We start from the raw sequence: 27,542 nt of genomic DNA, 5'->3' as shown, positions 1-27,542 counted from the left end.
GCACTTATCTAAGGGAGCGCAAGAAGGTCCAGGATTCCCTGAGATCAGGAGCAGCAGATGACATTTATGTCCCCAGGCTGTGGTACTATGACAGGCTGCATTTTCTGGCAGGCCAGACTGAACCCAGGTTAGCACTCTCCACTCTTCCTTCCACGCTTCCTTCCCCCCCAGCTGTGGCTTCTGATGTCCAACCTGGGCCTTCCAGGCAGCAACATGTGGAGGAGCCCAGCTTGAGTCAGCTATAGCATTCTTTTAAATATTTATGTTGGTCAAATTAATGATGTTAAATACATGTTATTTGGGAGTACTGATTTATGATTGTGATTTATGAACCAAAAATTAAAACAATGTCCCTTTTTCATACACAGGGAAGTCTCAGCCAGGAGGTGGCCGGGCCAAGTAGGCTGCCCGATACCCAGGTCCCTCCCCTCCGCCTTCAAAGAAAAAGTGGCAGGAAGAGAAGTAACCTGGAGGCGGCTGCAATTGGCCTATTTTGGAAGGCTACTGAGGCCCTCAGAACACCCCACAGTGTGGAAGAGGATTTTGCTGACCTAACAGGGCCAACGCCTCTTATGTGAGTTTCTCATTTTAGAAGCTCTACATAAGGGGTTGAGGGGCCAACTCACATGCGAAAGCCACATTTGTGAGCTCACTCATGGTCCTCCTCCTCCAGGTCCGACTCCTCCTCCTGCCACACCTCCAACACCAGAGCCACAGCCGGGAAGGAAGCGTATAAGGAAGACCAGAGAGTGATGGCCTGGGTTCAGTCTGGTTTGGCAAAAGATGCAGGCTCTTGTATGACCACAGTCTGGGAACATAGATGTCATCTGCAGCTGTTTATGATTTCTTGGACTTCTGGACCAGACTGTACTCCCTTATATATGGACTCCTCAGGCCACCAATTTTGCAGTAAAATAATTGATGTGTGCCCTGGTGGCCAAAGGCTCCAACAATTTCTGCAGTTTCTCCAGCGTTGCCTCCCTCTTTGTTTGGTTATGAGCCCTTAATAAAGGAATTTTTGTTTAAATTATACTTGCCTATATGTGTTTTCCTTATAAAAGGAGAGTTTGTTTGTGAGGAGGCAGGTACAATTTAAAAATACAATGTGAAATTAACAAGAGACACCAACACCAAGCAACCTCCTTGAGATTAATAAATAATACAATATAATAATGTTGTTGTGGTAACTTGACACCCAAAACACACCCAAAACTATTCTGTAGTTAAAAAAACAAGAAAAAAAAAACAAGATCAGGCTTGAAAAAAATACAAACAAAAAAAAATAATCAAAAAATGAAAATGTGACAAATCAAAATATATTTATGAAATCACGATAAATAATAAAGAAAGAAGTTTGTGAGAACTCTGTGTGAATATGAGCAGCAAAACAACTTAATTCTTCTAGCATTATAAAGAAGAAGAGAGTGTGCTGCAATAAACAATTTAAAACATTGCAGCGTGACGAAAGTGCTATATCCATTCCGAACGCTAATTTTACCAGACCGAGCAGTTCCGTCTCGGAATTTATTCTGAGCATGCGTGGCACTTTGTGCGTCGGAATTGTCCACACACTGTCGGAATTGACGTGATCGGATTTTGTTGTTGGAAAATTTTATAGCCTGCTCTCAAACTTTGTGTGTCGGAAAATCCGATGGAAAAAGTCAGATGAAGCCCACACACGGTCGGAATATCCGACAACAAGCTCCGATCGCACATGTGGGTGTACAGGGTATTACAGTTAGCTGCTTCTTTGTGTGGATTGAAGTTCACCGGCAACGAGATGGTATGAGAGATGAGCGAAGGTCCAGGTATCTACTTGTTAGATGGGAGTTAGAGCTGCGGATAGAACAATATAATAAAAGAAAAAGAAAAAAACACGAAGCAGTGCAAAAAGACTGAACTGTGTACTGATTGAAAATCTATTGGATATTAAGCACTTGTATGTTATAGTAGAGGTAGAGGTGGAGCAAAACATAGCTGCGACCTCTGTTAGGAGGTAAAAACAGTTTGAAACGAAGGGAGCGGAGAAATCGATAAATTCGCTCTTTTAGGACCCATGGGAGTAATAGTAAAGTAAGGTGGCCCATCTTGGCGATGAGGAATGTTACTTCCTAGCTGTAGCTTCGGTCCAGGTTTTGGCGAGGTATGGCAGTTTCATTACGTGGCGGGGGTGATCTGGGTGGTTCTGGCAGGATGCCCCATGTGTGGAGGAGGTGTAACCCTTTATTGGGGTCTTTGATCAGGTGGGTCTTGACGTTTTTGGTAATAAGAAGCATTGCCGGGTATCTCCACTGGTATTGGAGTTTGTGGTTTTGAAGGCCTTTGGTGACCGGATTCATTTGTCTCCGCAATTGGAGGGTGTACTTGGATAGATCTGGAAAGAATTGAATAGCCGTGTAGGGAGCGGGTAGGGAGGTTTTGGTTTTAACTCCAAACATGAGTTTTTCTTTAATGTGGTAAAAATGTACTCTCATCAGTACATCTCTGGGTACCATGGCAGCAAGATGAGCTGGCTTGGCAATTCTGTGTATTCTGTCTATTATTATGTCTCAGGGAGACACTTCAGGAATGATGAGATGCATGAGCTCTTTTGCATATTTGGGCAGGTCCGCAGGCAATATGGGTTCAGGAATTCCTCTCAGTTTTATGTTGTTCCTGTGGGACCTATCTTCTAAATCGTCCAGCTTGGCCCGCATCCGTGTTTGTTCCTCTCTGACATTATCATACACATCTATGATTCCATTCACTGTGGAGGTACATTCATTCATGCCCCTTTCAATGCATGACACTCTATCATCTAGGAATATATGTCTGAGGTAATTTTGGCGAAGAGTGAGGAGAGATCAGTCATTAGGGAGGTTTGTAAGGACAGGAGGATGTCCTTGAGGGTAGAATCAATCACTGGTAGGCCTGGTTGGAAAGGAGGGGATTGAAAGCCGGGGCCTCAATTTGTGCCTGGGACGGCCGCTGTGGTGGCGTATCGAGCCGCATTTTGGCTTTTGCGGGGCTGCTGGTGAGGGGATCACACTCAGGGGGGTTATCGGAGGTTGCAGGGGTGACATGGCTAGCAGATCTCTCCGGTATTTCATCCGGAAGATCGATGTAGGAGTCCCGTGGCCCGGCCTGGCCGGGGCCATCTTTGTGTTCACTAACCTTCTTCGCCAGCTTGAAGGAGAACTCGGTCAGTTTTGTGGCTTATATTCGGTCATCCTCTTCCTGGACACGATGTCCGAGCTCCTGGGTGTCTCTGTAACAAGGATGGCTGTGGATTGATTCGCTTTGAGGGCCGTCGTTGATCTGATGTGTTCCCTGGGCTGACAAGCTGTAACGTACCTGGGATGTGAGCCTGACGTGTGGAGGGAGACCTCCCGTACCACCCTGGCTCGGAGACCACTGGAGTGGGAACAGTGGCGGTAAGAGCACAGTGAGGTAAAGGAGCCTGAGTCCTTACTGCTTGTAGTGGTAGCAGATGCAGGTTAGCAGCAGAGTGGATGCAGGTCAGGAGGTGCAGATTGCAGAGCAGTGGATGCAGGTCAGCAGATGCAGGCTTGCAGAGCAGCGGATGCAGGTTAGCAGATGCAGGTTTGCAGAGTAGCGGATGCAGGTTAGCAGATGCAGGTTTGCAGAGCAGCGGATGCAGGTTAGCAGATGCAGGTTTGCAGAGCAGCGGATGCAGGTCAGCAGATGCAGGTTTGCAGAGCAGCGGATGCAGGTCAGCAGACAGAAGCGGAGTCAGACGAGCCGGGTCATACACATCAGGGGATACAGCAGAAACGGCAGGCAGAGAATAGTCAGAGTCCAGGCTGGGTCTTGGCAACAGGCAATCAGGCAGGTAACAGAGTCGGGTCAAACTAGCCAAAGTCAGGATTGGAGACATAAGCAGGGTCAGGAAGCCGGGTCAAACACAGGAACAGAGTACTGGTACAATCGGGAACACAGGGAACCAAAGCAGATCAAACCGCAAGGGGCAGCGCCATTGAGCATCTTTTAAAGGCTATTGGGCAGCAAAGCGCGTCTAACGTGCGCGCATGCGCACATTCGTGCATGCGGTCCGTGACTCACGCATGCGCATAGGTGCACGCCTTCTGGAACGGTACGAACGTTCGTGACACAAGCTCAGTGATTAAGCGGCCATCTTCAGCTCCGGTCGGCACACCCCCCCATTGTGGTTTTTATTTTTGACACTTTTTTGGTGAATGGGTAGGGGCACAATGTACCCGAAACCCATTCACATAGGGGGGCTTAAAAGGGGGCTTCCAGATTCCGATAAGCCCCCCGCCCACAGACCCCGACAACCAATGTCCAGGGTTGTCGAGAAGAGGCTCTTGTTCCCATCAACATGGGGACAAGGTGCTTTGGGGGAGGGCGCTCGCTTGTCAACCCCCTTTCCTGGCCTGCCAGGCTGCTTGCTTGGATAAGGGTCTGGTATGAATTTTGGGGGGGCATTTAAGCAGCCTTATATAGTGTGGGGCGTGGACTTAGCCCCCTGAGCTATGATTGGCCAAAGGCACCCTGCCTTTGGCCAATCATGGCTCTCACAGCAGATCATGCTGTGATTGGTCAAAGCATGCAGGTCAGGTGCATTTTTTGGCCAGATAGCAGCCATCACATATGTTCGGTTTGTCTGTGAACAAATGAACACCGATGACCGATGTTCGAGACAATCTTACATTCGATTCGAACATCAGGACCATCCCTACTGAATATCAATGACCATTATTATATATCAAAATGTCCCCTTGAATTAAACAATAGCCACAATGTATATGTATATATATATATATATATATATATATATATATATATATATATATATATATGTGTAAAATTCCCCTAACTGTATCAATAGATTATGATAATCAGGGCCTAATAGTTCATTAGGAACCTCTTTACATGTAAGAAGAACTGTCTCGCCAAAAATTATCAAGTTGTCTGTGTATAGATAAATAGTTTTCTCTCTTCTTTCAATGGGCACATGCTTTTTATTAGGTATATACAGTATTATATTACTTTATATAAATATAATTTTTGTATATTCCTAGATGGTCTATACATATAGATATAAACATTCTCTATATAATTATTACCAAATGTAATTATTCAAGAAAACATATAGACGACTACCATTGATGTGTTAGTCTTCTCCTGGTTTGATTTTATTATTATTTAATTTCCCCCTCTTTTTTAATATATAATTTTCTATAGTTGGACCAATTAACTCATCCTTTCTTTTTTAATGTATGTACCCGTTTACTATATCTTTAATTTTTCACTAACATATGATAGATCCGTCCAGTGCTGGGACAAGGTCATTCGGTGCCCAGGGCGAAGATGGCAAACTACCCCCCTGTCACCTGCCGCCAGATGCATCATGTCACTTAACACCATCACCTGCCGCCAGTTCAGAGACTAATGAGAGGATGGGTGAGAGAATCAGGGGCCTACTCTGGGGGGAACACTAAACAAGATAGTCTAATGTGTAATGAGGGACCGCCTGCCTTTCCATGAGTATCCAATCTAGTTTAGAACCCTGGGAATAGACAATGGAGATTTGTGCTAGCTGAGCTGCCTGGTCGTACCACCGAAGATTAGGGAGGACCAACCCCCCTTGGGTTCGCAATCTAAAGAGCATAGTTTTTGGAAAATGGTGGCCTTTGTTCCCCCAAATAAAGTGTATAATTTTGGACTGAAAACTGTTCAGGAGATCTCTCTTAATTGGGATGGGAAGCGATCTAAATAAATAAGAAGATGCGGGAGTAAGGTCATTTTAACTGAGTTGAACTGACTTAGCCAGGATAGATCATGTTTGGACCAAAAGCTGAAGTCCTCATCAAGCTTTGTAGAGGGGGGTAATTAACCTTGCACAACTGGGGCCAGGTGCACTCCTAAATAAGGAATGGAATCAGAACTCCAGGACGAGAAATGGGTTTGTAAATGTTCAACAAGGGAGGGTTTGACCGTAATAATCAGGGCCCCGGACTTAGACATATTGATCTGGAGTCTGGAAGCTGAACCAAAATCCTTTAATAGTTTAAAGATGTTGGGAACTGAGATAAGAAGCGAGGAGACAAACAGGAGAAGGTCATCAGTGAACAGTGTGCATTCATGTTCAATTGGGCCGCAAAATACTCAAGAATGTCTGGGTGATTTCTGATTGCTATCGCCAGTGTCACTATGGTGATAGCAAAAATTTGTAGTGAAAGGGGACAGCCTTGGCGTGTGCCATTCGATATGTTAAAGGGGCCTGAATAGAATCCTTGTAGGGCGCACCTGTGCGCTAGGGTTAGAGTAGAGTGCACAGTGTTCCCATGAAGTGCGGGCCAAAGAACCATCTCTCTAAGACCTCAAAGAGGTATGGCCAAGCAATCGTATTAAAGACCTTCTTTCAATAAATAGGAAGCTGGAAGCCTTCTTGCGGAGCTCCTCCATCCCACCTTGAAGCAAGTAAGGAAATTAAGTCAATCGCTCTCCGTATCTGATCAAGACCCTGTCTCCCTGGGATAAAACCCGCTCAGTACTCATGTACATAATTGACTATGAAGATCGATAACCTGTTTGAAAGAATTTTAGTTAAAATTTTTTAATTGTTACATAGTTAGTTAGTCAGGTTGAAAAAAGACACAAGTCCATCCAGTTCAACCTTAAAAACAATAAATGAATAAAATAAAAAATATCGTACAATCCAATATACCCAATTTTATATCCTCAGTTGATCCAGAGGAAGGCAAAAAACCCCAGCAGAGCATGCTCCAATTTGCTACAGCAGGGGGAAAAATTCCTTCCTGATCCCCCAAGAGGCAATCGGATTTTCCCTGGATCAACTTTACCTATAAATGTTAGTACCCAGTTATATTATGTACATTTAAGAAAGTATCCAGGCCTTTCTTAAAGCAATCTACTGAGCTGGTCAGAACCACCTCTGGCGGGAGTCTATTCCACATTTTCACAGCTCTTATGCCCCGTACACACGGTCGGACATTGATCGGACATTCCGACAACAAAATCCTACGATTTTTTCCGACAGATGTTGGCTCAAACTTGTTTTGCGTACACACGGTCGCACAAAGTTGTTGGAATTTCCGATCGCCAAGAACGCGGTGACGTCAACCACATACGACGAGACTAGAAAAGGCCATTTCAGAACCAAGCGCGGCACCCTTTGGGCTCCTTTTGCTAATCTCGTGTTAGTAAAAGTTTGGTGAGAGACGATTCGCGCTTTTTCAGACTCGTGGCTTTCAGATCGTTTTCTGCAGTTCAGTTTGTGCTTGTAGGTTTGTATCTGCTCTTCGGTGCGTGCAGGCAAGTTACGCGTGACTTGGATTAGTCATTGTGTTCTTGTTCGTTCGTTGCTGTTTTTCAGGTCGCTCTTCACAGGCCTTGCTGTTCTTCAGTGCATTCTGTTACTTCGTTCTGAGCAGCCGACCGTTTTCTAGCCATGTTGCGTATATGTACTCCTCGTAGAGTTCGTGCTGTGCGGGGACTTGGTGTTGGGGTCCTGACCTTGACACAAGTCCAGTCCATGAACAGGGTGGGAAGGAGTTCATGGACCAAGAATTGGTTGCTCCAGCGTGACCAGTTCTGTCATATGCCTTTGCTCCGTGAGATCCGTGAGAATAATCCTGATGATTTCAGGGACTTTCTCAGGATGACGGACCCCGTATTTCACCGTTTGTTGGCTTTGCTGACCCCTTATATTAGCAGGCAGGATACCTGCATGAGGCAAGCCATCACTCCGGAGCAGAGGCTCGTCGCTACCCTGCGGTACTTGGCGACGGGGAGAAGCCTGCAGGACTTGAAGTTCTCGACAGGCATCTCCCCCCAGGCTCTGGGTATCATTATCCCAGAGACCTGTTCTGCCATCATCCAGGTCCTGCAGAAGGAGTATATGAAGGTAAGATTTTTATCCTTTAATATGACATTTTATTGTATGTTTGCTAATATATTGTATTTCTTTCCTCATTCCCTAATTACCATGATTGGAATATGCTGTGAATGTCCCCTTTGTCCTCATGCATGCTGGAATTTTATGTTTTTTTTTTTTTTTAGTCCTTCATACATATTTGCCTTCACTTACCTCCCCAGCATGCTCTCCTGGCCCTATATTCACCTCATGTAGTCACTTAACAATGTATTTGATCAGCTCCATAGTAGTGCAAACAACCCCTAAAATATTTAGAAATGTGATTTGTGCTTTAAATTCAGGCAGAGTGCCAGAGGCTTTTTTTGTAGTGTCCCCAAATCATTTTTATTAACCCTCCCTCCCCCCAACTGCTAAGTCAGCTGATCCCAATTCTCTATCTATCCTCAATCATCTATCTTCTGACTTCGCCAAACCCATACACACTATACCCACCTCTTTTGTGGTCAGATTTATGGATGAATTCCCCGAAGCATGTAGTGCAAGGGCCTGCCTGTATACTTTCAAATAGTACTGTTTAAAGTTTTTGTATTATATTATTATCTTGATAGGTAATAGCAGAATGTCCAAATGTGCTCAAATGTGTACAATGTGTATTTATATCTTTGTATTATGACACTTCTTACCTGTCCAGTGGTCTGCAAATAGTGTAACTAAGGATAGGCTGTTCCAAGTAATACCCATTATTGAGGCATTCATCTCTCAATGAAGTGAAGAGGGTTACCTGTCCAAGATTCCCCCACCCCCTATAATGTTAGAAATGGCCCATGAGGGGGGGGGGGGTATGATAGGTGTACCTTATACTTTGGTGTTGTAAAATTCCCATTAATAAATGTTATCTGGATGTTGGCCAAGAATGTTTGTGTCTAATCTGCTTTCCATGTTTATGTGCAAAAATACTAATTTATTTTTGTTTTCCTCAACAGTTTCCTTCCACGCCACAGGAATGGCAGACTGTGGCCTCCCACTTTGCCCAGCGGCGGGACTTTCCTAACTGTGGAGGGGCAATTGATGGGAAACACGTCCACATCGTCCCACCCCCCAACTCGGGGTCATAATATTATAATTACAAGGGGTTCAATAGTATTGTGATATTAGCGGTGGTGTCGGCTAATTACAAGTTCCTGTATGTGGACATGGGGAAGAATGGCCGGATGTCCGATGGTGGAGTCATTGCCCAGACAGAGTTTTACAGGCTTCTCCAGCATGGCAGCTTGGACTTGCCACCTCCAGAAGAGAATGTGGAAGGACTCCCATTCATCTTCGTTGCAAATGAAGCATTTGTGCTGAGGGACCATCTTATGCTCCCATTCCTGATGAGGACCCTCACCCCGGAACAGAGGGTTTTTAATTACCGGCTGGCCAGAGCCAGAAGAGTGGTGGAGAACACATTTGGAATCATGGCCAGCCGGTTCCGCCTATTTCTTACACCCATCCATATGGCGGAGTATAAACTGAATCATATAACCCTGGCGTGCTGTGTTCTACATAACTTTTTACGACAACATTCTGCCAACTATGCTGGCTCAGTTGGGGCTGAGGCCGGAATTATAAATGAAACAACACTGACGACGCTTGAAAGTGGCCGTCCTGGCTTGCCCTCCCTGAGTATCCGTGATGTCCGGTTAAGATACCTTGAGTTCTTTGCGGGTAGGGGGGCCATCAATATGCCAGACAATTTATGAAACCTTGATCCAATAAAAAAAAAATTTCGCAAATCTTTGGTGACATTTACTACTTGTGTTTGTTTTAGCTGACCCTGACCGAAATGTGGTGAGTCCAGAAAATGGCGTGATTGTGTAACCTTACAAAGCACTGTTGGGTGTTTTTTACTAAAGGCAAAGACACTTTGCACTACAAGTGCACCTGAAACTGCACTGAAACTGCACTGGTAGTGCAAAGAGGATTTGCCCTTAGGAAATAACCCCCATTGTCACAGAAAACAGCAATTACATCACCACAAAAGTGTTGTAGCGTTCAGACAATAATCAACACATTCTTGATTAAAACAATATTTTTAATACCTGCGCAATCACATGTGCATTTAGAAAAGGTTTTTAAAACAAACCAACATGTTTGTTGTATAACAATTTTTGGGGTGGCATTATCACAAATAGAAATGTCCATTTAAGATAAAACAGGTATGTGTAAAACCAACAAGAAAGACGCAAATCTTTGAACTTACAAAGTTCACATTTGGTAGAACTTGAAGGCAATATCAGACATGAGTATTTAGGAACTGTGTTTGATATTGCGTTCAGATGGGGTGAAGTCACCCCAGGAAAAGCCAAATTCGGAAGATGCACACAAATTTCCGAATGTCAACATGTGCGACCTGCCATCAAGGGGGATCAAGGGATGTGTTTTGGGGGAGAAACCCCTTCCTCTCAGCTACTTTATTATTGAGGAAGGGGTTGCACCCCCAAAACGCGTCCATTGATCTCCCGTGATGGCAGATAGCACATGTTGGCACACTGTGTGCTTCCTCCAAATTTGGCTTTTCTAAAAATCCCTAAAACATTTAGAACATTGTAGCACACAAAAAAATAAAGGGATTTGGAGGGGTTTTAAACTCTACCCAAAACATCAATGATGTTATTATTTTTTTGAATAACATCATTGATGTTTTTATTGAGGTTTTCCAATGCTAAATTACACCCCCTGATCTCCCCGATCAGGATCTGTGCACTTTCCGAGGTGAAAGGATCTGGATCCACAACATCACGATCACCTAAAAAGAGAGAAACCAAACAAAAACAGGTATAAAAAATATGCCAGCATTCATCTCTTACCTGAGCGTGTGGTCTCAGACACTCACCTGTTGTGGTGACTAGTTCCACCACGTCTTCTTCCTCCTGCTCTTCTTGTGTTGGGGGGATTTCCCCTTCATCCAGAGGGGGGGGGCTCTGGTCTCCTCGGATGAGGGGTGTCCTCCGAGTCTTTTCTCCCCTAAAAAAAAAAAAATGGTATAATTAGCACACAGATATTTGATGGCAGAACTATAAATAGGAAACATTGCTTGGAAGTGGGGTACAATTGTCTGTTTTGGCAGAGTTCCAAGATGTAGAATTTTCAGTGTCGTTTGTCAAGCTTCAATACTTTACCTGTTTGGTACAAGCTTCACAGATGGAGACCCCCCTATAGTATACACTGGAGCACCTGTGCGGCTCCCCTAATAAAAATGGTGTTCTGGTGTCCCGCACTAGTGCTCCAGTGTCCAGATGTGAAAACAGCTGCTCAGTGTCCTCTCCTTACACAGAATCTAGTTGGCATTTCATTCTAGTAACAAAGCCATCTACAGAACCAAATTAGTTTCATACAAGTAGGGCGTCAAAAATGTGGCCAAATGCATATGGCCAAAACAATGGTGTTTTATAGGCCGAAAGAAAAATGTTTGATACGAACGAATAATGTGCCCATGAACATGAATGTTGCCATTTTAAAATGCACACTTTTAAGAAAAGCACATTGAGCAGCACGAACGTAATAAAGCCAAAAAGAATAGGAACACAGCACAACTACTTACTTTTTTGCAGCACTCTCCGGATATTTCTGTTCTCGTAATTTGAGGTCTGACCACCGTTTCCTGAGCTAATCTTTCGATCGACGTACCCCGAAATTCCGGTGCAGACTTTTGACCACTTTCGCCATGATCTTGGCCTTTCTGACATTGGGGTTGGGGTAAGGTCCATACTTCCCGTCATAGTCGGCCTTCTTCAGGATGTCGACCATCTCCAACATCTCCCCAAAGGACATATTTGAGGCCTTAAATCATCTCCTTCTGGATCGGGACGTCTCCGGATCTGGGCTTTCCTCCTCCTCCTCCTCATTGCTGTAATTAGCACGCACCTGCTCTGACTCCGCCATGTGCTCTTCCCCCACTGTCCCGAACGAAAAGGGGTGGGGAATAGACTAGAAAGAACGTCAGGGGCGGGCGGAGTTACATGCATGCGCAGTGTGTATAAAGCGTAACACGCGTGCGTATTACGTACGATCTGTGAGCGGAGGATGGAGCATCGGAGGCGCCGATCGTGATAATGAAGGTAAGATCTAAACTTGGGCCTATACTGCTTTGAAATTGAAGCCTATATTGTAACAAGATTAGGAGAGTTTGGCCTGACCAAAGGGTTTGTCTTGTGTTGTGTCTTGCAGAGAAAATGGATGGCTTCAACGACCACAATTTTCTCCCCCTGTTCATAGACAAGTACAGGGAGCTGCCCTGTCTGTGGCAGGTGAGACATCCCCATTACAACAATAAACAAAAGAGGCAGGCAGCGCTGGAGAAACTGCTGGAGTTGGTGAAGCCGGTGGTCCCCACAGCAACCATCCCTTATTTAAAAACCAAAATTGGTGGCCTGAGGATCACTTATCTTAGGGAGCGCAAGAAGGTCATGGATTCCCAGAGGTCCGGAGCTGCAGCAGATGACGTTTATGTCCCCAGACTCTGGTACTATGAGAGACTGCGATTTCTGTCAGACCACACTGAAGTCAGGGAATCCCTCTCCACCCCAGCTGAGGCTTCCGATGTCCAAACTGGGCCTTCCAGCCAGGAAGAAGTGGAGGAGCCTAGCTGGAGTCAGGTATAGCATTCTTCTACAGATTTCTGGTCAATAAATAAATGATGTTTAGTAGATGTTATTATTGATCACTAATTGCTGATTGCAAAAAGTGTTTTACACATCAATAGACAGTAGTGGGCATCCAAAATTGGGACAAGAATGAAAAATGCTGGGCTCAGAAGGATAGTCTGTTATATTTGTTAACATTCAATTTGCAACAGTCAGGAGGTGAAAATTGTGTGTGATTGATTAAACAAATACTAAAACAATGTCCCTTTTTCATACACAGGAAGACCTCAACCAGGAGGAGGCTGTGGAATGTGGCAGCCAGGAGGAGGCGGGGCTAAGTTGCAGCCAGGAGGAGGCGGGGCTAAGTGTCAGCCAGGAGAAGCCTGGAACAAGTCGAAGCCTGACCGAATGGCAGGTTCCTCCCCTCCGCCTTCCATACAAAAGAGCGAGGAAGGCGACTCACATGCAGAATTCTGCACTCAGGCTAATTCAGGAGGCTTTTGCGTCCCTCAGAGCCTTACCCACTCCTGAAGAGGCCTTTGCCTGCATGGCTGCCACAAAACTGCAGGGCATGCAGGAGGGTCAATGCAAAATACGTGAGGACCTTCTGTATAAAGTCCTAAGTAAGGGGGTGAGTGGGGAACTAACACCCAATACCCACCTGAGTGAGTTGTCCCCTCCTCCTCCTGCTGTCTCAACTCCACCACCAGAGCCACAGCGTGGAAGGAAGCGTGGAAGGAAGACCAGAGAGTGATGGCCCTGGGTTCAGTCTGGTCTGGCAAAAGATGCAGTCTCTTGTATGACCACAGCCTGGGGACACAGATGTCATCTGCTGCTTTCCGGATCTCTGGGACTTCTGGACCTGACTGCACTCCCTTTTAGATAAGGACTCCTCAGGCCACCAATTTTGCTTGAAAATAATGGATGTGTGCCCTGGGTTCCAAGGCTTCACCCATTTTTGCTGTTTCTCCAGCGTTGCCTCCCTCTTTGTTTAGTTGTGAGCCCTTAATAAATGATTTTTTTTTCTATTATACTCTCCTATGTGTGTTTTCATTCAAAAAGGACAGTTTGTTGGTGACGATTCAAGTACATTTCTAAAGTACAATGTGAATTTAACAAGAGACAACAACACCAAACAATCTCCTACAGATTAAATGTAACAATATATCAATGGTGTTGTGGTAACTTGACACACAAAACACACACAAAAATATTCTGGAGTAAAACTAAAAATACAAGAAAACAAAGATCAGACTTGAAAAAAATACAAACCAAAAAAAAAAATTCTGCCTTAAAACAAAAAAACAAAACAAAATACAACACCAAAAAAATGTTGTCAGATGTGACAAATCAAAATATATTGCGGGAATCCCGATAAATAGTAAAGAAATAAGTTTGTGAGAAGTCTGTGTGAATATGAGCAGCAAAGCTACTTCATTCTTCTCACATTCTAAAGAAGAAGAGAGTGTGCTGTATTAAACCATTTTTAACACTGCAGCGTGACGAAAGTGCTGTATCCATTGCGAACGCTAAGTTTACCAGACCGAGCTGTTCCGTCTCGGAATTTCTTCTGAGCATGCGTGGCACTTTGTGCGTCAGAACAGGCCACACACGGTCGGAATTGACGCGATCGGATTTTGTTGTCGGAAAATTTTATAGCCTGCTCTCAAACTTTGTGTGTCGGAAAATCCGATGGAAAATGTCCGATGCAGCCCACACATGGTTGGAATTTCCGACAACACGCTCCGATCGGACTTTTCCATCGGAAAATCCGACCGTGTGTACGGGGCATAACTGTGAAGAAACCTTTGATTATTTGGAGATGAAATCTCTTTTCCTCTAGACGTAAGGAGTGCCCCCGTGTCCTTGTTATTGATCAAAGAGATTGGTCGGTAATTGCTAACATCGCTGTATATTTCCCTGGTTTGGGAATGACTGTCAAGTAAGCTAAATTTGGGGTTTGGGGGTTCTGGGAGAGGAATCCTAAACTTGTACGGATTTTAGGAAAGGAGAAGGAGCGTGGTTTGGGGGTCAGTCTAAAAGCTAATCTCGGACCAATCCTGTCTTTTTGGGAATAGAAGCAAGGACCGGATCATCGGAGACTTTTTCTGCCTCCGTCATCAGCGCCAAATTTAAAGCGAGTCACACCACATCTAGTTGGGATGGGATTTGCTCAACATTTGCAATTCTTGTTGCTCTTTGCCTATCTCAGCCCCCCGCTTCTACTTAAGTCTAGCTGATATCTGAATAATTTTGCCTCTCATTACAGCTTTGTGGGCTACCCACAAGATTTCCAGAGATGTGTCTCCGGTATCGTTTGTGTGGATGGACTGGATTGCTAAATAAGAAATTATTAAGGCGCCATCCAAATGGACCATCGAAACCCAGCAATCGAGATGGTCTGATGGGGCAATGTCTCTGATAAGGAAGCACAAATAATTTATGCCCTGACATTTATACTGTAGTACTGATAAACTATTGTCAAACAGCCCTTTCACTTTAATATTTTTGCAACAACATAAAATGTTATATAGCTGTTTTTTTGTTCACATATGTCCAACAGTCTATTTCAACATAATTAGTCTCTGATCTACAGGTATTATATTGACATAGTTACAGGGGCATACATACAGGGGTCACCATTGTGACCCGGCCCTATGCTCTAGGGAGCCCATGTGGCCCCCCTGTACACCAGGGTGTGGGGGCGGTGGCAAGTACAGGAACCGATCTCTCCATGCAGCTGCTGAATGCCCACTTCCCCTCTTTTCCCTCCCGCAGGCATTCAGCAGCTGCAGGAGGGAAATAGAGGGCATTGGCTCCTCCACATGCCACTCCCGCTACCTCCCTATTGCTGTCCTGCTGTCCCAGGGTACCCCTGATATTTCACCAAAGCCCCCCCAATGGTGGTCCTAGAAAATATGTAAGAAATAAAAAAAATGAAATTGTAAAGGAAAAAAAAAAAACAACAAACATAAAAAAAACTACTGACACCAGTAGTAGAATAACCAGAGTCGCAAAGAGTGCACTTGCGACTGGGCTTTGGTGTTCCACCACAGTGGGGGGACCCCAAGATGGCAGGATGGAATTCCAAACTATACCTAACTAATCCTAAAAATGCTTACTCTGACCTCCTAACACATATGCTGACTAACCTGTGTGAGAAAGATGTATCTACTTGCCTATTTTCTGGCCTCTCACATTATCTCCCTTGTGTCAGCCAGCAGTGGCTGTAGGGGAGATGAAAGAGCGCTCAACAACAGTTGGTAATGCCTGGGAGTAGTGATGTTACCCATAGGCTCCCTTGGCTCATCCGTTGCCAATGCTCTCTTCTCTCCGCTGCAGCCACTGCTGGCTGACCCAGGGGAACTGCATCATGTGACTGAACTGGAGCAGCCAAAAAATAGGTAAGTATATACATCTTTCTTACACAGGTTAATCAGAATTGGTTTTAGGAGGGTAGAGGGAGCATTTTAAGATTAGTCAGGTATAGCTTGGATTTCCACTTTGAGTAATGTGTGGGTGATAGTATGTTCTATTATTATTGCCAGCGAGTCCTGTTGATACTAGATAGATAGATACTAGAAGAGAATTTAAGAATGTCTTAGTCACACATGATGGCAAGTGTAGGTAAGGCATGAATGTGTCTCGGTTAATTTTGATATACTGAAATACAAAACAAAAGTGCCCAAGGGACACATAAAGTTAATAAAAATACAATTTTATTAAGAAAAAAATTCTTAAAATATCTCACAAACTTGCACATTTAAATTATTAGAACATTTCAAACTGACAAAATGTACAAGAAATATGGAAAGTTACATGAATTACAATATTGCCCTGTACACACGATAGGATTTTCCAATGGAAAATGTGTGATAGGACCTTGTTGTTGGAAATTCCGACCGTGTGTAGGCTCCATCACACATTTTCCATAGGAATTTCCAACACACAAAGTTTGAGAGCTTGCTATAAAATTTTCCGACAACAAAATCCGTTGTCGGAAATTCCGATCGGTGTGTCAGTCTCCGGCAGAGGCTCTTTACCACGTGATCAGCCTTGTCCAATCACGGCTGATCACGATGTCAATACGAAGAGCCATTGATCGGCTCTTCCTCACTCGTGTCTGACAGACGCGAGTAGAGGAGAGCCGATTGGCGGCTCTCCTGGCAGGGGGGGGTCTGCGCTGATTGTTTATCAGTGCAGCCCCCCTCAGATCACCACACTGGACTACCAGGGATCGCCACTAGGACCACCAGGGAAGGGGCAACATGTGGATGGGTTATGTACCCCATGGCCATCCACATGTGCCCAGTGTGTCCAGTCAGTGCCCAATCTGTGCCAATCAGTGCCCACAAATGGGCACTGGTTGGCACCATTATGTTGCAGTGATGCCCAGCAATACCACCCTTAGGGGCATCAGTGCAAACAATCAGTGTCATCAGTGCCACCCATCAGTGTCCATCGGTGCCACCTGTCAGTGCCCATTCGTGCCCATCAGTGCCCACCTATCAGTGCCCATCCGTGCCCATCTGTGCCATCAGTGCCACCCATAACTACCCATCAATGCCACCTACGAGTGCCCATCAATGCCACCTATGAGTGCCCATCAGTGCCGCCTATGAGTGCCCATCGGTGCCACCTATGAGTGCCCATCAGTGCCGCATACCAGTGCCACCTATCAGTGCCCATCAGTGCCACCTATCAGTGCCCATCAGTGCCGCCTATCAGTGCCCATCATCAGTGCCCATCAGTGCCACCTCATTGGTGCCACCTCATCGGTGCCCATCAGTGCCGCCATATCAGTGCCTGTCATTAAAGAAGAAAACGTACTTATTTACAAAAATTTTTAACAGAAACAAAGAAAAACTAGTTTTTTTTCAAAATTTTCGGTCTTTTTTTATTTGTTGCGCAAAAAATAAAAACCGCAGAGGTGAACAAATACCACCAAAAGAAAGCTCTATTTGTGGAAACAAAATGATAAAAAATTTGTTTGGGTACAGTATTGCATGACCGCGCAATTGTCATTCTAATTGTGACAGCACTGAAAGCTGAAAATTGGCCTAGGTGGGAAGGTGTCTAAGTGCCTGGTATTGAAGTGGTTAAGAAACAAAAGCTATTGGCTACTGCCCCGTTTATAGTCCCTATGTACATGTTTTATGTCACCACGTTCAGAACGATCGGATTTTCCAACAACTTTGTGTGACCGTGTGTATGCAAGACAAGTTCGAGCCAACATCCGTCGGAAAAAATCCATGGATTTTGTTGTCTGAATGTCCGATCAATGTCTGACCGTGTGTACAGGCCATTTGAATGGTAGGCCATGGAAAAGATTCTTGTATATTGTATCTTGATGCGTTTCGCGAGACAGCACTCGCTTCCTCAGGAGAAATCACACACTCATATATCTGGAAGCAGAGACCAGGTTCAAAAACAAAACACACACACATACACACTTGTTTTGGGAGGGGGGAGGAAATGCAAAAAATACTTACAATTCAAACAGAATGTCAAAAATCTATCCTTACTGAATTGGAATCCCCATAGTACAATTAATTGCATAACTCCTCACAAGCGTAAAAACATATAGGTGATGCCAGCTGGTCCTAACTGTCTCCTTCGAAAGTTATAAAGGACGGGGAAAAAAAAACTAGGCCAATCACTGAAGAGTCCCAGATGTCTCATGGGAATTGGGCGACAGTGTCTCTGAAACCTGAGAAAACAAAAACTCCATAAAAACAGGCACTGGGGCCAAGGAGTAGTAGAAACATAAAAAATCCTAAGGTGCACATTTAGAGAAATAAATGTGAGTGATATGGGGCAAGGGTTCTCAAATGTTAAAAGGACCTCCTGGTGAGTACATCCAGGGGGATCAATGTGATAATAATTAAAAGTGATGAACAGGCAAAAGCTCTTAAGCAGTAATGTAAAATGATGAAGTTAATAGACACTAAATTACTGTAGAGATGCCACATATAGAGGGGAAAAAAACTACTGTGAAAACTGTGAATAGTGGAACTTTCTTTTCACATTGTCCCTCACTATTCACTGTTTTTAGGGAATTGTTCCCCCTGAGCTACTGTATTTTTCCAGTGAGTAGCCTTCCCTGTGAGTAGAATACAATGATCATTTTTTCTGACTATAGCCAGCTGCAATGATCATTCAGGAGAAACCTGGCAGGCTGGTTGTACACAAGTCAATCGATAGATCAACTTGTGTACAACCAGCTAGCCCATACAAGGGCCCATACTGACCGAATTTCGATCTATGTATGACCTGCTATTAAGGTAGGATTAGCACAGGCCATCTCCTTTGATCCAATTGGACAGGTTGGGAGAGGGAAACTCAGTTATAAGATTTACAATGGAGATCTGCATTCATGTCTTGAGAGTTGCCATTCAAGGAGGGGGTTATGGCTAATTAGTGTATATTATTTAGTCTGTGTGAAATTTATAGCGTCTACTAGCTACTGTATGCTACATATCATTGAAAATTGATCAATCCTGTTGATCAACAAGAAGAGGATGTACTGACTGTCAGTACAATCTCATTTCTTGAGGCCCTGAAATGTCAGGACAGCACAAACACCCCCAAATGACCCCTTTTTTGAAAAGTAGACAATCCAAGGTATTTAGTAAGAGGCATGGTGAGTTTTTAAAGTATTTCTTTCCCACAATTCTTGGGAAAATTAAGAAACTTTTTTATTTGCACAAAATTGTCATATTAACAATTTTTTCTCAAAATATATACTTGCAATTACAGAAAGCACATTTTGCTACACATCCTGACTATGGTGATACCATGTGTGTGAGACTTTTTCACAGCCTGGCCACATACAGAGGCCCAACATCCCAAGTAGCACCTCCAGGTGTTCTAGGGGCATAAATTATACATCTTATTTCCTAACTACCTATCACAGGTTTGAAGGCCCTGGAGCACCAGGACAATGGAAATGCTAACAAAATGACCCCATTTTTTGGTAAGCAAACACACCAACTTATATTCTATGAGACATAATAAGTCTTTTGAACTTGCCATTTGTTTTTTGAAAACACATTTTTTTTTAAACAAAATTGTCAATTTAAGATATTTCAAAAACACATAATTGACATAGCAGGAATTACAACCCAAAATACATTCTGCTACTCCTCCTGAGTAGGGCGATACCACATTTGTGAGACTTTTTCACACAAAGAGTGGCCCAACATCCAAGGAGCACCATCAGGTGTTCTAGGAACATAAATTACACATATAATTTCCTGACAATCTATTGCATTTTTGAAGGCCCTTCATATTTCTAACACATAGCATGTGCATACCAATTACACCCCAAAATACATTCTACTGAGCAAAGGGTAAACAAAAGATTGCCTGTGGTTTTAGTAGTCCAGTGGTCGACAGAGGAGAGCATCAGTACATGCAGCAAGAATACTGTCAGCACAGCCAAAGCACTGGTCCAGGTAGCACGCAGGGATATGGTCAGTAGCAGCAAAAGGAATTGTCCAGGCAGCTGGCAGGAATACTGTCCAGTCAGTACAGGTATCAGGCAGAGATACTGTCAGTATAGCCAGTCAGTAAGTATTGGTCCGGGCAGCAGGAAGGAACATGGTCCATAAAGTCCTGGGTCATTACAGGCAGCAGACAGGAACATCAAGCTTAGGGCTTTGGTCAGGAAAGAATGGGGACAGGGGCAGAGGCTTCTTCCCACCCAAATCTCTTTGAAGCCACCAGTCTTCAGATGCTGTTCTGGGAATTACAAAACTCAGAGAAAACCAAAACTGTTTTTCTTTACTCAGAACACTATTCGGAAGCCCCTCGAATATGTGAGACCCCTGTGTTATCTTGCATCCCACCACTACAGTAGCAGGGCAAAAGATCAGTCCAAGCGGCAGGCAAAAAAAATGGTCGATTAACCATTCTGTGTGTGGACAGTTTTCTGGAAAATGTTGCGGAAGGAAGGTGCTGGGTGTTTCTCTTGACTTTTGATAGATGAGGTACGCATTATACATGGCCAAATGGAAAATATAAAATGCAACTTTTTTATACCAGCAAACGAACTTTCTAGTTGATAAATAGGGCTGTAGCATCTGGTCATTTAAATCCACCACTCCATGAACTGAATATAATCGTACACATCTCTCTTATCCCTCCACTTCTAGGCCAACACATCCTTGTTCCTCAGACTTGCTGATTCTCCCCTTTGCAGCCTTGTTGTCACTTAATTTTGTGGAAAGCCCTTCCTGTTTTTTCTGGTGGTACCGCAGGCCAAGGTTTTTTTCACAGTACAGGTGGCGGAAAGGGGGCAGACTAGTATAATAATTGTCTAGGTAAATATGATAACCTTTTTTGAACAGTGGGAATGCCAGTTTCCAGACAATTTTTCCATTTGTTCCAATATAGGTTGGGCACTCAGGATGCTGGAGCTGGGAGTCTTTGCCTTCATACATGCGGAAGGCATGTACATATCCTGTGGCTCTTTCACAAAGTTTGTTGAGTTTCAATCCATACCTTGCCCTCTTACTAGGGGTTGCTGGCAATATATTGCTCTGAAAAAAGGTTAGTTTGGTCCACAATGTATTGCAGTAAATCTTCAGGGAAAAACTAATTTAAAAAATCTATTTCAGAAAAACAGTAACAACTGGCAAAACACATTCCTGACAGATTTATACCACAGTATGCAATGCTGTTTTGTGGCATGCTCAATTTACTTTACATGTCATCAGGAAAAGAGAAGCACAGACTTTGCATCAGCATTCAATGGCGTTAAAGCGGAGTTCCACTGATTTTTTTTTTTAAGTCAGCAGCTACAAATACTGCAGCTGCTGATTTTTAAAATATGGACACTTACCTGTCCAGGGCGCCCAAGATATTGACACCTGAAGCCGATCTGTCCCTCAACTCTTGGGTGCTGCCGCCGCCGTCTTCGGTAAGGGAATCAGGAAGTAAAGCCTTGCGGCTTCACTTCCTGGTTCCCTACTGCGCATGTGCAACTCGTGCTGCACGTTCCCACTGGTCCCTGCTGTCTCCTGGAACCCGTGTACATGGGACGGGAAGTGGCATAGATACCCGCTGGTAGGACGGGTATCTATGCCCGGAAGTGGGAGCAAAATACCTGTATTAGACAGGTATTTGCTCCCCCCTCCCCCTTGAAAGGTGCCAAATGTGACACCGGAGGGGGGAGGATTCCAAAAAGAGGAAGTTCCATTTTTGTGTGGAACTCCGCTTTAAGTCTTCATTGCCTGTTATGATAAACAGTGCAAGCCCCAATTGCAAGGTAAGCAGAATATACAACTTTTTAAAACATCCTGAGAATGTGCACTAGCATTTGGTGTTCATTTCCAAACAGACTTTGTACATAAAATATACCAAATTATAAAATAAAAGCTCATTATTGTATATACAGTATATGGTAAGCTGCTTCCAGCCTCTGAAATTCCCTTTCTCCGTCCTGTTGCAGTATATTTGCTCTCACACATTTAAACAGTCCTCCAAAGCCAGCTTCTTCAAAATTTCCTACTCTTCTCCATCTTCATTTTATAACCAAACAACCAACTCATATGTTCCCCAGCCACTGTCTTCTCACTTATCCATAGTTTCTAGTGCTCCCTTTCCAGTTAAATTGAAAGCCAATCCAGACAGAGGGATCTTGTTGTTAACAAAGAAAGATTGATAGTAGAGAGCACACAGTGATCTACAGGATGTCATAGAAAAAAATTCTGAAAATAATTATGAATAGATCACAATAAATTGCAAGGCAATACAAGTAAATTGAAGTAAATTGAACAAGAATAGACAGGTAGGGAGGAGATATTTCACCCTAGTATTTCTCTTTCAGACTGAAACATCTGGCTATCTTAACATCCAAACATAAAACTGGCAGGCAAGTATGATCAATTCCCATCACACCAGGTTTTGTAATGCTAAGGCACTCATTAGAATTAAAATATAAGCAAATGTTGGAAACTACAGCACAATAAGTGGATTTTTGAGCAGTATCTTTGCAAACATTTGGGAGGCCTACCAGAATAATTTCCATCTGTTAGGCATTGAATTACAATATCTTAACGTCCACAATATTTAAGAGGAAGACCATCTAAAAGGAATATTTAAACCCACCAGTGCTCCACAATATGCTGCTGTGTGTGCAGTGCCAGCTATCCCAAACATTGACTCGCCAAATATTGCCATGGAGTATGAACCTCATGGAGAACAGAAGGACTAGAACTTAATATGCAAGACATGTTGACGGCAAATAAATCTATTATTTTTTTCTGACATTTTTACATGTGTGTGGATACATTTGTTATTTGTTCTTTAAAATGTAAAATGAAATGGAAGCCAATTATCTTTCTACTTACTACAAAAAGTAAAAAAAAAAAAACATTTTAAAAATATATGGCTTGAAGCTTTGTTATTTACTTGGTTAAAGGGAAACTATTGTCTTTTTATATAATATTTTTATTTTTTATTTAAGTATATCTTTGAAAGTGATCTGATTGGCCTGGTTTAATTACTATCATTGTATGTTAGTGTTTTACAAACCTTGTGTTAATCCATGGCTTTTATTTATACATGTGAAAGAGATAGTCATATCAGGTTATCACACGTTAGTGCAGGCTCTGATTGCTGCTCACTAATTCTACACAATGGTTGTACTGTTCATCTCTTGTATAGTAAATCTGCCAGACAGCTCTGTTTTACTGAAAGTGATGCATCCTTTCCATCTACAGTGCCTTAAAGAAGTATTCATACACCTTGAAATTTTTCAAATTTTGTCATGTTACAACCAAAAACGTAAATGTTTTTTAATGGGATTTTATGTGATAGATCAACACAAAGTGGCACATAATTGTGAAGTGGAAGGAAAATTATAATTTTTTTCAACATTTTTTACAAATAAATATGTGAAAAGAGTGGCGTGCATTTGTATTCAGCCCCCTTTACTCTGATACCCGAAACTAAAATCTAGTGGAACCAATTGCCTTCAGAAGTCGCCTAATTAGTAAATAGAGTCCACCTGTGTGTAATTTAATCTCAGTATAGATACAGCTGTCCTGCAAAGCCCTCAGAGGTTTGTTAGAGAACCTTAGTGAACAAACAGCAAAACAGGCCAAGGAACACAGCAGACAGGTCAGGGATAAAGTTGTGGAGAAGCTTAAAGCAGGGTTAAGTTACAAAAAAAATATACCAAGCTTTGAACATCTCATGGAGCACTGTTTAATCCATCATTCAAAAATAGAAAGAGTATGGCACAGCTGCAAACCTACCAAGACATGGTTGTCCACCTAAACTGACAGGCTGGGCAAGGAGCGCAATAATCGGAGAAGCAGCCATGAGGCCCATGGTAACTCTGGAGGAGCTTCAGAGATCCACAGCTCAGGTGGGAGAATCTGTCCACAGGACAACTATTAGTCGTGCACTCCACAAATCTGGGCTTTATGGAAGAGTGGCAAGAAGAAAGCCATTGTTCAAAGAAAGCCATAAGAAGTCCCGTTTGCTGTTTGCGAGAAGCCATGTGGGGGACACAGCAAACATGTGGAAAAAGGTGCTTTGGTCAGATGAGACCAAAATTGAACTTTTGGCCTAAAAGCAAAACGCTATGTGTGGCAGAATACTAGCACTGCACATCACCCTGAACACACCATCCCTACCGTGAAACATGGTGGTGGCAGCATCATATTGTGGGGGTGCTTTTCTTCAGCAGGGACAGGGAAGCTGGTCAGAGTTGATGAAAAGATGGATGGAGCCAAATACAGGGCAATCCTAGAAGAAAACCTGTTAGAGTCTGCAAAAGACTTGAGAGTGGGGAGGAGGTTTACCTTCCAGAAAGACAACGACCCTAAACATACAGCCAGAGCTACAATAGAAAGGTTTAGATCAAAGCATATTCATGTATTAGAATGGCCCAGTCAAAGTCCAGACCTGAATCCAATCAAGAATCTGTGGCAAGACTTAAAAATTGCTGTTCACGGATGCTCTCCATCCAATCTGACAGAGCTATTTTGCAAAGAAGAATGGGCAAAAATGTCAGTCTCTAGATGTGCAAAGCTGGTAGAGACATCCCTAAAAAGTCTTGCAGCTGTAATTGCAGCTAAAGGTGGTTCTACAAAGTATTGACTCAGGGGGGACTGAATACAAAAGCACGCCACACTTTTCATATATTTATTTGTAAAAAATGTTGAAAACTATTTATCATTTTCCTTCCATTTCACAATTATGTGACACTCTCTGTTGGTCTATCACAAAAAATCCCAATAAAATACATTCCCTTTTTTTGTTGTAACATGACAAAATGTGGAAAATGTCAAGGGGTATGAATATTTTTTCAAGGCACTGTATTTCTTTTTTGTTTTTGCCTTGTTACTGTCTCCTTTATGTGTTAATAAGAGAGGTATTATATTGCTCTATTTGTTGGTATGTACAAAAAAGTTGCAGTCATATTCCATATCAGCAGAGTACTATACTAGTTGAAGTGTTGTAGGTGTATAAAAGTTTTATCAGGGCAGGGGGAAATTCATCTATGCCAATATAGTGTAGGGCTAATTCTATTGCTGGTGCTATGAGCCTACCAATATTTCCCGAAATAAGTGCACCCGTATTGTTCCAATATAAATTGTATGATTTACACAACCAGAAGATATGAGTAAGTAAGCACACACTTACCAATCTCTCCTGCTCTGGGTAGAGTGAATGGAAGTACATTGACATCATTTATAAGGAATATAATTTTACCTTTGTCAGATGTTTATGAATGGTTCCCAGTGGTAAGTGCAGTAAGAGACATTGTAGGTGGTTTAAAGAGCTTTCTCCCATTTGCAATAGCTTAGTGTGGGTTAATTTTTTTTTAAATGATTGTTATAGAAAAGGGAGAAGTCTTTCTGTAAGTTTAATGGGTTAATTAGGTATTGGCATTTCTTATAGTTCATTTCAAGGAATAAGATTTTGGGCTGTGTTTGAATAGGATAGTGGGTTATACTGGGTTGTTTACTAAAGCTGGCCAGGACCAGCCAAGAATTGAAAAATGTATGGGCAGGCAGAATGTGCCCAAGTTGATCGATTGAATCAGCTTGGATACAACCAGCCTGTCAGATTTTATATGCAATTATTGCTAGTGGTTATTTTAGCAGCTAGCAATAATAACTGTGTTATGTTCTGGCTTCCCCATCCCTCTGACAGGAGAATACAGTGGCTCTTCAGGGAGGGATTCCCCTATCAACACAGTCAGTGGTTACAGGAAAGAAAATCGCTCCATCTATGGTTGGCTTATAAGTGCATTTTTACTAACTTGCAGGTGTAATTTTATATTTGTCCAGAGTTCAGAGGAGGTAGGTTGTCATCATTATTTAGTTTGATCTATGTTAGTGGCCATACAGTAATGGAATTCGCCTGTAAGACCAATGCCTGCTATGGATTTATGTTTGAATAACATAGTGAATTTGCATTTCAGTTTTTTTGGGGTTCCCTATTTATTGATTTACGGTACATCTTTTTATTGTAACATTCTAAAGAATGTTATGGGCCAGTGGTAATGGGATACTTAGCAATAGATATAATGGGGTTGATTTATTAAAGGCAAATAGGTTGTTCCCTTTAGGAAGGTCCATTTTGCAAGGCAATTTGCCCTAAAACTTAGTGAATGTCATCCAATCAAGTGCAAACAGAAATGCAATTTTCTTTTTTATTTCCCTTGTATGTGATTGGAAATCATCTGCAAATGAAACAACTCACTTTAGGGTCCTCGCCCTGGTGATGCAATCACATAGGACGGGACCCAGAAGTGAGCTGTTGTGCAGCACGAGGAGTGAAACTGATGTTTGTATTGAGGTGTATATTCGATTATGCTGATTTTATCCTGTCATTTTGTGAGTATTTTTTAATCCTTTTAAATAATTTGGAATGTATACCAAACACTATGGGAGTTTCCTCTATCCATTTCAAATTTTCAGTGAATGTCTTTTGAGTGATATGCATATGTAAGGTTCCTTGGGGATCTTATAATGCCCCAGGATTAATCACAATAAAAGTGTGTTTTGACTATCTGTCATAGGTGGTCTCGCCATCTAGTAAGGTGGATCCATATACGCAAGTGGTGTTTGGGTGAAGTGCTTCCTGTTTTTCTTGGTTAATGGAAGAATTATTTGAGAGGACTTACAGTATCTCACAAGAGTGAGTACACCCCTCACATTTTTGTAAATATTTTATTAAATCTTTTCATGTGACAACACTGAAGAAATTACACTTTGCTACAATGTAAAGTAGTGAGTGTACAGCTTGTATAACAGTGTAAATTTGCTGTCCCCTCAAAATAACTCAACATACAGCCTTTAATGTCTAAACCGCTGGCAACAAAAGTGAGTACACCCCTAAGCGAAAATGTCCAAATTGGGCCCAATTAGCCATTTTCCCTCCCTGGTGTCATGTGACTTGTTAGTGTTACAAGGTCTCAGGTGTGAATGGGGAGCAGGTGTGTGAAATTTTGTGTTATTGCTCTCACTCTCTCATACTGGTTACTGGAAGTTCAACATGGCACCTTATGGTAAAGAACTCTCTGAGGATCTGAAAAAAAGAATTGTTGCTCTACATAAAGATGGCCTAGGCTATAAGAAGATTGCCAATACCCTGAAACTGAGCTGCAGCACGATGGCCAAGACCATACAGCGGTTGAACATGACAGGTTCCACTTAGAACAGGCCTTGCCATGGTCACCCAAAGAAGTTGAGTAAACGTGCTCAGCGTCTTATACAGAGGTTGTCTTTGGAAAATAGATGTATGAGTGCTGCCAGCATTGCCACACACTGCATCAAATTGGTCTGCATGGCTGTCGTCCAAGAAGGAAGCCTCTTCTAAAGATGATGCACAAAAAGCCCGCAAACAGTTTGCTGAAGACAAGCAGACTAAGGACATGGATTACTGGAACCATGTCCTGTGGTCTGATGAGACCAAGATAAACTTATTTGGTTCAGATGGTGTCAAACATGTGTGGCAGCAACCAGGTGAGGAGTACAAAGACAAGTGTGTCTTGCCTACAATCAAGCATGGCGGTAGGAGTGTCATGGTCT

The sequence above is a fragment of the Aquarana catesbeiana genome, linkage group LG08 (genome assembly GCF_042186555.1).
Source record: "Aquarana catesbeiana isolate 2022-GZ linkage group LG08, ASM4218655v1, whole genome shotgun sequence".
NCBI lineage: Eukaryota > Metazoa > Chordata > Amphibia > Anura > Ranidae > Aquarana > Aquarana catesbeiana.
This window is presented reverse-complemented; position numbering follows the sequence as displayed.